The following is an 11,237-nucleotide window of genomic DNA, read 5'->3' as shown; positions in this document are numbered from 1 at the left end:
TCTGTCCATTGTCTCGTGGATTGAAGCAAGTAAACCATTTTAATAAAATTATATTGTAGCAATTAAACACCCAAACAGTATTTTCAACGAAATGTGGAAAGCCATTCATACATTAAGAATGCAATTATACACATAATGCTGGGATAATTTGACTCAGTGATTTTGCTTATCTCTTCATTCTAAATCTCAATAAGTCCTTTCATAGTGATCAATATTTAATTAACTTACAATAAAGCAGTTTTTAAAGATGCAAATTAAATACTTGTTTGAAATACTTTATTAAATAAGTAAATCGCTGGCCAAATGAAAGGATAGTGGTTCAGCTCACACATATAACTTCTTCATGACTGTGGTCAGTAACTTGCCCATTATACAAGCTAAGCTCAATAGCCCCTTAGAAAAATGTTGTATGAAGTACATGGACTTCTGAAAGTTGTTTCAGATAGGCCACAGAGCTGATATTCACCAACACATTACTGTAGACATTAGGCCATATATTCCTCCAGTGTATCCCATGGTATAACCTGGAGGGATATAGGGAATTAATTAGGTAGCCATTGCCTGCCAGCAAGTTCCCAAATCATAGATCACAGTTCGGATGAGTAAATTGCCTTGGATCATTTTTCAGGAGAAAGGTGGGCTAGAAATAGACAGACAGACAGACAGTGGGACAGAACGAGGAAGAGAGACGTCAATAGCAGTAATTGGTGGTCAAAAAGTGCAACAACTACTGGCAGCCAGCAGTTTTTCTGAGGGTTGTTTTACTCTGTTTGTTCTGCGGTCCAGGGGCCTCAGAAATGCCTGATAATATTGACACCGGACACAGTGTGACAAAGTCATTTTTATGTTGTAGTTGCATAGATCTGACAGCCAATTCTTTCCTTTTGTGCTTCCCATTTGGAAAGGTGAAATACAGATGATTCAGCTTCCATGCCCTAACCCTTGCCCAACCTCTGGCTGATTCTACGCCACCCAGTAGCCTTGCAAAATGCTAAAGAGGCAGCATCTAATGCTGGGTGTTGCTGCAAAAGTAGCAGTGCTGACTTGGACAGTTGTACCAATAAAATGTCATCCTTGCAGTGTTGTTGACATTGTTATGTATTGTCAAGTCAGAAACCCTAATAAGATTTTCAAGGTAAGTAAGGTATTTAAGGAGTGGCTTCACCAATTCTACACCCCCAGTGAGTAGCTATGGCTGAGTGGGGATTTGAACCCAGGCCTCTTTTGTTCTGGCCTGTCACTACATCCACTAGACCAGAGGTCCCCAGCCCCTGGTCCCTGGCCCAGTGCCAGTCCGTGGTCTGAGCTGGACTGGGCTGCAGAGACAGAACCCCGCCTGCACACACTCCCCCTGCACAGCCCCTTTGTACATGCGCACGAGTGCCTGCACAACTGCTGAGCTGCCATTTGCGCATGCACATGAGCACACCCACACAAGCACCCTCCCACTCTTTCGCACATGCGCCCGTGCACCAACATGCCTGAGGGGGTGCCCCATCTTCCCCAACTGGTCTGTGGGGTTGGGAACCCCTGCACTAGACCACACTGAGTTGTCATTTAGTGCATCTATTCTTCTACCCCAGCCTGTGCAGTTATTTGCAGTTCAGGCAAAATAAACACACACTGCTATGTGATAGACAGTTTAGTTTATGATACGTGGTCTGAATCCTATCTTCAATGCAATGCAATGCAATATTGTACCTATTCTTTTGACCCAGGGGAAATGTTGATCTCTATCTTATCTGCCATTGTATCACAAAATCCTCCAAAAACTCCCAAATGTGTGATGTATACCAACTTAAGTAGAGCACAGGGAGAAAGAATCTTTATCTTTTTATGGGTAGCAGTATTTTTCCTTTCTTCCTCCAGACATATATTTTGTTTTCTTCGTTGTTACAAGCTTCTGCAGAAATGTGCACCCATAGGAAAATGTTGCTTGTAAAACAGATCCTCTACCTTTAGTTACATACATTATTTAGATTGGCCATGTGTCCTGCCTTATAGAGGATAGCCCTCTGTTGAGCAATTGATAGAGGCTGTGAAGCTGTTGTCTGTCTGAAAGGCTTTCAAAGGTAAAGAAGCATAAGGCAGAAAGTTGAGGATCTGAAGTTGCCCCTCAGCATTTATCACCCAGAACACAGTCTCAGCGGGCAAACAAAATAATCAGGGATCTTTTCTCTACAAGCAAAGACCACAATGTTCAGAATAATTTACTTTAGAAAAAAGAATGTGCAAATTGTATAAAACATTCCTAGTATATAAAGATGTGTATGGTATTGGATTTGTACCAAGGAGACTCAGGTTCAAATCCCCACTCAGCCATAGATGACCATCGTCTTTAAGCCTAATCGGTCTCCAGTGCGTAGATACATGATGAGATTCGCTACCTTTGAAGCATTATGGAGGACAACTCTTCTGCCTGACAGCCCCTCTCACTCCCCAAAAGACAAACCCTCTCTAGACCACCAATGCACCACGGCTACTAGTCATTATGTCTATGTACTATCTTCAGGGCCAGAGGCATGAGACATTGCATTCTGGGGCTAATGAGTTAAGTTCAGAGTTGACAAATGACATCCTCTGATGAGACTATGCAATTTGATATTTGCACACATTAACATAGTAATAACAACAAACAAATTATCTCCACAGTATATTGTTTCTTTACCTCTGTGTAACACATCCATGGATCTATGCAACTATCACATAAAAATGACTTTGTCACACTGTCTTGGTGCCCTGTAAATTATTTTTATTACATTCTTACCAAGAGGATCAGGCAGTAGGCGGGAGAATTTATACTTAAATTCTGAGTGCAGCACTGTATTTTCTCTTCTAAAAAGACAATAAACCTTAAATGGCCTCAAAATATCAACACTGAACTATCAGCTGAATTCTCCAGCTTTAGCATTGCTAGTAATGATGAGCAATGAGCTTTATGCTTACTGTCAAAATCAGTAGTGTCTCTCAAGTGTTCAAGTCATACAGCTTAAATATTCAAAGGATACCTGTTCCACCTGAGAGTACCTCAGCCTTCCAGAAGGTGAAAGCCTTTCTCTACCATCTCAGGAAGAAAAGAATGAAACAGATTGGAGAAGGAGAAGTTGTCAGCAAAGGCCATGGGTGCAAGTAGAATTGGAGGGGGTCTGATTGAACGGGACTATGTCTGTCTCAGTTTTCCTTGTAGCAGTTTGATCATCATGACTTGCTTGAATGGTTAAGCTTTCATCTCCCTCTCATGAAATACCTGTCTCTACCTGTATACCACCTGTATACCACCTACCTGTATACCTGTATACCACCTACTAGCAGATGAGTTTGACTGACTTCAGGTCTTCATTGTGGGTATATGCTGGCCATAATGGGAAGCAAGATGTAGAGCTACATAATCCTTAATATTCTTCTTTTAAAGACACAGGGCAGAAGAGATGGAAGGGGGTGTGAAGATTGTGTCCAGCTAGTTGGCAATACCGAAGTGTTACAGAGCTTTCTCTTGTACAGATTATTCCATCTTCATTATTTCTTCATTTTTGGTTTGCATTTTAATGTCCACATTATGCTTTCGTAATTCCAAGGACACTAGAAAGTAGAAATATTTAAAGATTCTTTTAAGGTAAATGTTGTCCCTCAAATAACAGTAAACTAAGTTTATATATCCATTGTGCTTAAATACAGAACATAGTGTATTGTAGAGAGTGACAGACTAGAACTCTGGAGGCCCGAGTTCGAATTCATGCTTAGTGATGGAAACTCACTGGGGGTATGGAGTTAGTAAAACCCCTCCTGAAATATCTCATTTTCCTTGAAAGTCTTGTTAGGGTCACCATAAGTCAATTCTTACTTGAAAGCACATAACAACAACAAGATTATATACTTTGACCATTAAGTGAGTGAAATATCCCATTAAATTTAATTGGAATTAAATGAGCCCAGCCAACCATCTGATTATCTAAATATCTACAACCATTAAACTTTTCTTCAGATGTGTATTTCCAGACAAAATGGATGATACTTCTATTTAACCTTTTTAAGGGCAATGTACTAAAATGAGCGCTGTCCAGAAAATTTCATCCTCATTTTTATACAGAAGATATTGCTGCTCACAAACATAAACAACAATTACAAAAGTCAAAGGAGGACAACATTTCAGAGAAATTCTCATGTAGGGTAAAGGGTTCCTGTACGAGTTCACTTACATATGAGGTGACTGAGAAATGAGTGTCCAATGGTCAATCACACCTCTGGAAGCTGGCAGCCTTCCCAGGTTCTCCCACTACAACTACATTTTGAGGAAAAACTCTTCCTACAGGCCCTTTTCAGATCAGGAGACATGAGCAGGCTGCAGAGTGACAGAGAGATGTGGCATAGAAAGAAAACATAAGCACATAGCACTCCAAAAAAAAAAAAAAAAAAAAAAAAGCAAAGTGTGCTGCTTATATACCACCCCATAGTGCTTTAAGCACTCTCTGGGTGGTTTACAAGTTAATTATGCAGGCTACACATTGCTCCCCCCCCCAGCAAGCTGGGTGCTCATTTTACCGACCTCGGAAGGATAGAAGGCTGAGTGAACCTTGAGCCGGCTACCTGGGATTGAACCCCAGGTTGTGAGCACAGTTTTAGCTGCAGTACAGCAGTTTAACCACTGCGCCACGAGGCTCCTGGACCACTGGAGAAGACCAACCACTTCTAGTAATCATTGTTAAGAACATGCTGGTCAAATAAAAATATTTTACATGAGTAAATAATACTAAAAAATATTACATATGAATTATAAGAACCACAACGACTCCTCTCCAATGGGATCTGAGAACAAGACACAGAAACCTCTTTCATGAGGAAAGAAAACTTTGGGGAAACTGGAAGGCAGATTTTTGTCCAGCACTACCCTCCACTTCTTCCCCACAACTGAACACAACATTTTCCCTCAGATTTCCTGCAGGGCCTGTACGATGGAGAAGTATCATGAGTATCTGCATTAAAGACAAGATACACAGCAGACACACCACTCCTTGGAGTTGAATCCACTCTTAGAGTGAATCCATTGAAATCAAAGGTCAAAATCCTCTTGGGGAAAAGCCATGCACATAAGGGACAACTGTGCAACTATGTTTTGGTTCCCATGTGTTGCATGTTTAAGCATCTGAGTGGGCATGTATATGTTTCCATGAACTGAGCAAGCTGAGGAACAGAGCAACTGCTCCAGCAGATCAGGCATGCTCATGGGACCGACAGGATTCTTTCCAACAGAAGTTGAATTAGTCAAACCGAATTGACTCCTGTTGATTTCACTGGGTATACTCTTCCAACTCATCTTTTGAAGACCTGGGAAAGGCACTTGAATTCTCATAGAATGAGAATTAACTCTGAGTTAAAATGTCTCAAAATAGAGTCCCCCCCCCTTCTGATACAATGTTTTGAAATTTCCCCTTTTTGTAACCCCACCAACATACTTTCTCCACAGAAATCATAAATCATATGAGTCAATCATGCCCCTTAACAAGGAGGCAACATAATCTGCAATGGCAAGATGAGATTTGCTATTGTCACCTGATGTTTGTTCTAACTCTCTTGAGGTAGATTTGACCCCAAATATCAATTTGCTATAGTCAGATTTGCAAGTGCCAGGAGTGAATACTTCAAATACTGGAAATGAGAATAAGAACCATTCCAAAACTTCAATTCAAAACAAATTATCAAGAATCCTATTCATTTGTTAGCCCTCTGTTCAGACAGATAATAGAGAAAGAAATTAACTATTTCTTTTGGACTCTGTAAATATCAGGTAGCCTGCCACCCACATTCCTACCTGCCTCTAAGCTTCAGATTTCTGCACATTCTGCACAGAGAATGTTATCCCAGTGATCAAGAGCTGGATGGATGTATCATATCGGAGAAGGGGCAAGAACAAGTCGTTCTGTTCCTCCTTCTTGCCTAACACGCTGAAGGCTAATGAGTGAATAGGGCCACTGCTGTTACACAAATAATGTGAAGAGTTCACCTGAGGGAGCAGACCAATACTGTAAGTGAGGTACTTTATTGATGGAAGAAGACCTAGATGATACTTATTAAAGTAATTATTGTACAGATGTACATCTCAGTTTTTGATTAAATTATCTTTAAGATGTCTTACAACAGAATAAGTCAACAAAAGAATATATCACAAGATAATTCATGGCTCATACAGAAGGAATATTTTTTTCTCCACCACGTATCTGACTGTGCACTGATATATTGCTAATTTTCTCAACATTCAGACAAAATCCATCTTCCTTGGTTTGAAAATGACTTCCAGGGCAGGGACAGAGATTGTTTCAATTTGTATATGGCTGGTGGTTGGACAGCAAGTGCTTCTAGAATCAGAAGCTTTCAGCACAAACAAAAATGCATCACAAAAGATCATTTCCCAAAACATTTCAAGGTTTTCTTACATTTCTGCACCCCTCCTCCCCACAAAGAGCTGGTGTGAAAGAAAGATTATTTTCTTGACACAGATTAGGAGTGGAGTGACCTCTACTGAAATGACTCAGATCAGAAACACTAGTCTACTAAAAATGAAAAACAACATAATCCAGCTCAGAGGATCATTTTTCAAAATATTTTTTTTTACTTTTCCAAAGAGTTGGTGTGACAGAGACAGCTGATTTCTGAAATAGGAATGCTAGTGCTGATCTACCAAAGTCTCTCACACAGGTACAAAATAGAATCAAACACAGAGTATCATTTTTAAAGAGTTTCTTTAAGCTTTAAAATATTTTTAATCTGTCCCTTTAAAAGATGCTGATTTGTTGAAGAGAAAAGAGAACAGAAGCTAATTGTTGAGAACAAATGTGTCCAAAACCCCTAGCATGATCCATGCTCATTTGGGACCAAATGGAAATAACCATGACAAAACAGGAGGAACGAACACTTTGCCTAGATGAGCAGTAAAGATGACATAAATCAGCCTCAGAGTATCATTTTTGCAACAAACAAAAAAACCAAAGAAAATGACCACATGCTATGTATCTAGAACCAAAAAGGAAGTAACCTATTTGTTGGGTGGAAAGTGGCCTTTAGGAAAATGTTTTTTCTCAGCAATAAATAACTGATTATCTGTTCTGTTCAAAGCAGTTGCACTTTCAGTACAGCTGATGATTTATTGTTGCCTGAAACTCAAACAGGATCATCATAATAGAGTTTCCTGTAAATAGGAGCTTAGATTAAAAAAAACAACAAAGACAAACACAAGTCATTATGTTCTGTTTGAAAATGTTACAGAAATACCACCGCTGATTTTGAACATATCACTTCTTCAATCAGACAAAGTTTTAACATGTGCCTGGAAGGGATTTCTTCTTCTTCTTTTTTAAAAGATGCTGTGCAGGAGGAATGACATGAGACCTCCCTTTGTTCATTGCTGTTGTAAAATGGCAACTGCATGGAACACATCAATTTCTATGCAAGGGTGTTTCTATTTGCTAGTGAGTCTATCAAATAGACTCACTGTGTGTGCACTGTCTTCAGACAAATGAGCAAGATTTGAATCAGGTTTATTTGTATGAGAACAGGTAAAGGACGGAGCAGTGGTTCACCCCAGGCAGAAACCACAAATACCTTGCCCGCCATTTATAGAGTTAAAAGATGGTCAGCAATATAAACTGGAGAAAGTGAAAACCAAAAATTGTGCACTAAACTGAATCGCTGGCATTAAGCAGATAATGACCTTTGAACCACCCAGTAAACATGGGCTGTTCATGTTTGGAGCACTGCATGGAAGGACTGGTGCACTCTTAACATTGGTGATCAGATGACATCTTTGTTAGAGTCATCCCAACCTGCCCCCAGAGCATTCCTACCCACTGTGAAGAAACTGAGAAATTGGGGAAACATGGAATCCTTTTAGGAAACTTCAAGCTTCTTTGTCAGTGCCTAGAAATAGCTGGTTGGGAATGTGGATGGCATTGTTTGCTCACTGACGAGAAGGGGGTAACACTTGAAATTTGTCTTTTGTGAGCAAGGCCTTTAAAGCCAAGTTGGCTTGTTCCTTGGTTCTGTGCTAATTGGAAAATGACTTCAGCTGTGTGAAGGGGGAGGGCAGAAAGTGTTCTTGTCTTCATGAACATTCAAAGGGACTGGAAGCCTCACTTGCATACCACCTGGTCTTAATTCTCTTAATTGTTTCAGCTTTTGTCTCAAATTGTCTCAGTTGTGCCAAGTGCTTTCAAAACTGTTTTTCAAATAAACTTTTGGAACTTTTTTGGTCTCTTCACAATCTTTAATAAAACATAAAATATCTCCAACCAGCTGTTTTGAGTTTTTGTTCAAAGGATTTGTAATACTAAAACAGGGTCTTCCCTTGATCAGCTACTAGGAGTTTTGATATTTTTGTGGGGATGGTGGCACTGCTAGCTTGCAAGTTGGGTGTTGTGGTTCTGAGAACATAGCATTGTGGATTCTTGGACTCTCTGGAACCACTGCTTTCCGGTGCAGGTTCTCATAATCATATTTGACTCTTCTAGGATCACCCAGTCCAGGATAATGGGGTAGTGTGTTTGAATGGCTAGAGTGCAACTCTCTGAACCCAGTATTCTGTCATACCTACACCTTTCTGGCCACTGTCCAGGGGCTTCTAATTTTCTGATGTGAGTAGAATCACTCTGGTTTGGACCACTTCTAGTGTGTGTGATCACTGGAACTGATCAAAGCAATCCTTCCACTCTCAATTTGACAATATTGTGAAGTGGCTTGATAAGCAAGTCACTTCAGGATACTGGCAAATTAATCACTTCCCCTGCCTGGCTGAGGGCTGTATGCAGACTATTGCTGATGTGCTATGTCAGTTATAATTAAGAATATGTACAGTATTTTCTTTCCCTCACCTTAAAGGGTTGGTCAAGAAACTACCTGTTGTAGTGCACCAGCAGTAGTTTTTCACTTCCCCTGCCCTCTGCAGGGAAGTGATTACTTTGCCAATATCCTGAAGTGCCTCACTTATTAATATACTTCATGATATTGACAGAAGACACTTCTGTTTGAATGGCCAGGCTTTATTAACTAGTTCTAATCAAGCCCAACTGTTCCCATACAGCCTGCACTAACTCTCTCCATGTTGCTAGTATAGCCATACCCTGCAAATATCTGGCTCTGGAACCAGAGGATGAGAGTTCAGTTCCCTACTGCCCCCTGCCCAAGTCATGTGTATCTTATGAGTAAACCTCACTAAATTCAAGGAGACTTCCTTGTGTGTTTACAGTTCTAGCTGCAGTCTGGAATCCTACACAGTTCTTTCCAAAAGTTAGTCTACGTTCAGTGATGTTTACTCCAGTTAGGCAGTGACAAGATTGTAGCCTTAGGTTAATTGATTAGAGGAGCTCTAGGCATCCCTATGCATAAGATTACATGTGTGAATTTGGTATGGTTAAGCAGTGGAGAGGGGACCCAATCTCAAATGTGCATAAGAGTAGTTATTGGGATCTGTTGATACTTGTTAGTGATTTGAATATTTTCCCACAAACATACAGAGCACATCTGAATTCAATGCATGTCCATTCAGAAGTAAGCCTTTCTATGCAGCATTTTTCAGGCATGAAAACAATTTTACATAAGCATTCTCAGAAGTAAACCATAACATACATTACAAAAAAGGAAACTGGACTTCTGTGGGAGAAGTCTCCAATCTGCACACTTTCTACCTGTGAAACAATTTCTAGACACTGTGGTTTGAGCGATTTTAAAATATAAAGATCCTGAAAGAGGAAGAGATTTAGAGTTGCTGATAACAGATGTTCATCCACAGAACTCAGCTGATTAACTGTCCTTCAGGGAAATGTGGGCAAAACCAAATATGCTTCACAGGTGAAGACTGTGGGTCATAGGCTGTGTATCTCTCCTGCAACTACTCAGAAGCTTTACTTTTATTTTTAATGTCACATTCATGTGGATCAAGACCTTATCATATCAAAATTTTCTTGGATACCAGTTTCCTCCTCATTCAAATGCATGTCCCTCTGACTTCATGGGAGCATGTTTGATCATACAAATGCCTATCAGGGAGGTTTTCATAGACAACATTCTACCTCCTGCTAATTAGCAATTTCTTAATTTATTTAAAATATATTTACCTCACCTTTCTCTTTAAAGGGGATCCAAGGTGCCTTACGTCATGAAAAGATGTATATAAAAGCAAAAAACAATAAGTATACAAATATTTATGCAAATCAAACAAAAATCATACACTAAAAATGGTAATCAAAATCAACACAATCAAACAGATTCAAAGCAACACTCCATTTGAATATAGGTGTCTCCTGAGAATTTGAAAAACTAAAAGAAGTGGTAGGGGATAGGGAAGTGCCCCAGCTTCAAATAAAAGTGTCTAAACAAGGCTTGGTTTCGGTTTTGTTTCCCAATCAGCTACTTGGTGATTCAAGTATAGCCCACTCGTGCTTAGGTCAGTTTGCAGTGACTACATGCATTTGTGGAGTCCCGGAGTGTTGGCCCAAATATATCTCAAGACCTGAGAGTCAGAACATTTGAGACAGAGTGGGACTTCTTCAAAGGTTTTACTTTGCAGAATAAGAGACCATGTAGAGCTATTGTTCAAATCTATGTGTCTCTCTGATAAAGGGAAAGGCCCTTCTTTAAGGGCCTTCATTAAGCAGTCTTTGTTGTATAGCTTATTCAAAAACAAGCCTCATGACTGAAATCTGCTTCAGCATTCGAGGGCGGGGAAGTGTAAAAAGACTGGAACTTGAACAAAAATACCTGATGCTAGCTACTGTAGCAAAAGAAGCAAGGACCAAGGAAGAAAGAGGTTGACAGCTATAGAGCCGTCATGGAAGATGGTTGTAAATGGAACATGTTTATTGTGCTGTGTCACCCAAGCTTGCTTTTATCCATAGGCTTATATGCATATCTTTCCATAAGCCTTCATTAGCCATTCTCCACCTGAATATGCTTTACAGCTCTGGACCTGTTTTACAGTTTAATAATTTCTCTTCTCATGCCCATCACTTACAATACTGTGAGAAGTAAGGCCTTTATTTTAGAAAGCAGATTATTTCAGAAAGCTTCTGTTTCTTTCCTTAAAGAACTTGTGCTAGGTTCTATTATTTTATATCCTGATGTTATTTCTTTCCTTTTGCACTCTTGCATTTTGTGGGGACAACTGCCGTCCAGTTCTCCCCACAGTCTTATACTATGTGGTGTTGCCAACAGTTTCCGAAAGAACTTGTTTTTCACAGAAACTTACGATGGCT

At 39.9% G+C, this 11,237-nt stretch overlaps 1 long non-coding RNA gene across 1 annotated transcript; it reads right to left on the bottom strand.

The window, feature by feature from the left end:
- Window positions 1-1,796: 1,796 nt before the first annotated feature.
- On the bottom strand, window positions 1,797-10,339 carry LOC144586997 (uncharacterized). Its single transcript, XR_013542117.1, has 2 exons — window positions 4,197-10,339; window positions 1,797-3,579 (listed from the first exon to the last, which is right to left on the bottom strand). It is a non-coding gene; the product is annotated as an uncharacterized LOC144586997 (long non-coding RNA).
- Between the last annotated feature and the right edge of the window lie 898 nt (window positions 10,340-11,237).

The sequence above is a fragment of the Pogona vitticeps genome, chromosome 2 (genome assembly GCF_051106095.1).
Source record: "Pogona vitticeps strain Pit_001003342236 chromosome 2, PviZW2.1, whole genome shotgun sequence".
In the NCBI taxonomy this organism is placed as follows: domain Eukaryota; kingdom Metazoa; phylum Chordata; class Lepidosauria; order Squamata; family Agamidae; genus Pogona; species Pogona vitticeps.
The sequence above is the reverse complement of the archived record's forward strand: the minus strand, read 5'-3'. Positions and strand labels throughout refer to the sequence as shown.